This window comes from Penaeus japonicus, unplaced genomic scaffold (assembly GCF_977035675.1).
Source record: "Penaeus japonicus unplaced genomic scaffold, GWHDUDI00000001_assembly GWHDUDI00000026, whole genome shotgun sequence".
Taxonomy (NCBI): Eukaryota; Metazoa; Arthropoda; class Malacostraca; order Decapoda; family Penaeidae; genus Penaeus; species Penaeus japonicus.
In genome coordinates, this window is record NW_028234428.1 from 4,378,505 (window position 1) to 4,381,004 (window position 2,500).

Sequence of the window (2,500 nt, forward strand, 5' to 3'; positions counted from 1 at the left end):
TTCATCAAGGGCTCTGAATCATTTGTTTCCCTTAACGAGTCATTTTCCTTGACACCTGAGAGAGGAGAAGAGAGGGGAAGAGGATGGGCATTAAAGAGGGAGAGAGGAGATGAGAGGGGAAGAGGATGGGAATTAAAGAGGGAAAAAGAAAAAGAGGAAGAGAGGGAGGGTTAAAGAGGGAGAGGAGAAGAGAAGGGAAGAGGATGGGAATTAAAGAGGGAGAGAGGAGAAGAGAGGGGAAGAGGATGGGAATTAAAGAGGGAAAAAGAAAAAGAGGAAGAGAGGGAGGGTTAAAGAGGGAGAGAGGAGAAGAGAGGGGAAGAGGATGGGAATTAAAGAGGGAGAGAGAGAAAGAAAAAGAGGAAGAGAAGGAGGGTTAAAGAGGGAGAGGGAGAAGAGAGGGGAAGAGAATGAGAATTAAAGAGGGAAAAAGAAAAAGAGAAAGAGAGGGAGGGTTTAAGAGGGAGAGGAGAAGAGAAGGGAAGAGGATGGGAATTAAAGAGGGAGAGAGGAGAAGAGAGGGGAAGAGGATGGGAATTAAAGAAGAAGAAGAAGAGAGCGAGAGAGAGAGAGAGAGAGAGAGAGAGAGAGAGAGAGAGAGAGAGAGAGAGAGAGAGAGAGAGAGAGAGAGAAAGAGAGAGAGAAAGAGAAGAGAGAGAAAGTGGAAAAAGAGAAAGAGAAGAGAAGAAAGAGAGAGGGAGAGAGAAGATGGAGAAAGAAGACAGAGGGCAAGAGAAGAGAAGAGAGAGAGAAGATAGGGAAAGAGGAAAGAGAAAAAGAGAAGAGAAGAGAGAGAGAAGATAGAGAAAGAGGAAAGAGAAAAAGAGAAGAGAAGAGAGAGAGAGAGAGAGAGATAGAGATAGAGAGAGAGAGAGAGAGAGGAAACAGCCTTAAGAGACGAATATTAATGGTATTGTATGGTGGTTTTTACCATTATGAGGATTGATGATGGTGAATCACTGTCCCATGGAAACATACAAGAGTACTTATGTATTAATTTAGGCTGCGTTATGTTATTGTCTGTTTGTTTGTCTGTTTAGGTGTAAGGAAGGTATTTCTTTGTACGTTTGGGAGCGTGTTTGTGTTTTTTTTGTGTGTGTGTTTGTGTTTGTGTGTATTTATTTATGCGTTTGTCCGTGTGTGTGTGTGTGTTTACGTGCATGTTTTTGTTTATGTGTCTTTATTGTGTGTATGATATCTGATAATCCTGTCTGAAACGAGAAAAAATCATGACCTTCATAACGTAAATTTTTCATGCACTAAATACCATTAGCAATGATCATTGTAAAAACAATAACTATAATGAAATTAGTAATTACAGAGAAAAATTATAACAATGACAACATACAAGATGATAACAATAACAAAAAAAATTAACAATGTTTAAGAAATCAGAACAATAGGAGAAAATATTATAATTGATGAGAAATTATGACCAAAATCAAAGAAAATACGTTGGCTCTCTTTACAATCATAACAATTGGGAAATAAAGATATGAAATAAAGCAATAATAAACGGATATTGATAGAAACGAAAATGATAGCTATGATAAAAAGAAGAACAATGATAAAAAATAGTAGCACATAAGGAAACTATGACAATACACACACACACACACACACACACACACACACACACACACACACACACACACACACACACACACACACACACACACACACACACACATATATATATATATATATATATATATATATATATATATATATATATATATATATATATATATATATACACATATGTATAAACAAAAACAAAAACGATGAAAACAACAGTAAATACAAAAGTAACATTAGATAAACAGTAATAACAACAAAGGAAAAATGAAATAAAAATTCATAACAAAAATAATAAAGATAACGAAATTCCAGGCAAATCAACAAGAGCTGTGGTAATTGAATTCCGGAAGCGGGAAGAACTTAAGTTGCTTCCTTCAATTAATCTTAATTCAGTTTGTGAGAAATCTACAATAAAATTTTCGAAAAGTTTGGGAGGGAGAAGAGGGGGACATGGAGACGGGGGGGAGGGGGGGTAGATATATTGTTTTATGTTAATATAACAACTTAATATGATGTGTATATATATATATGCATTTGATTTTGATATATAGGTCAATCTTAATGTTTCAAGTTATTATACCTTTCCGTGAAGTTAGTTCTAGGTCGTTCGTACTTCCAACCGAGTCAGTCCATAACCCAGTCCATAGGCCTCTCTACCCATCTCCAGGGGGAGTTTTAGCCCTTTTATCTACCTATACAATCATCTTAGACCTCCTTATCAGCGAGTTAGGGAAGTCCGGCGGGGAAAACGACCACACCCTCTAATCGGGAATGTACAGGAATCCATATTAATGTTGTGATATGAAGATTTGTGTGCCTTGCGACGAGGGGAGTCACGGCATCTGGCTCGTCACGCGTCGGTGCTTTCGATGCTGCATGTTTTTTTTTTTTTTTTTTTTTTTTTTGCTTACACATAAAC

General features: G+C 37.1%; 1 protein-coding gene across 3 annotated transcripts in view; it reads left to right on the forward strand.

The window, feature by feature from the left end:
- LOC122242161 (frequenin-1) overlaps positions 1–2,500 on the forward strand; it is a 398,300-nt gene that overhangs the window by 93,039 nt on the left and 302,761 nt on the right. The window lies entirely within an intron of this gene.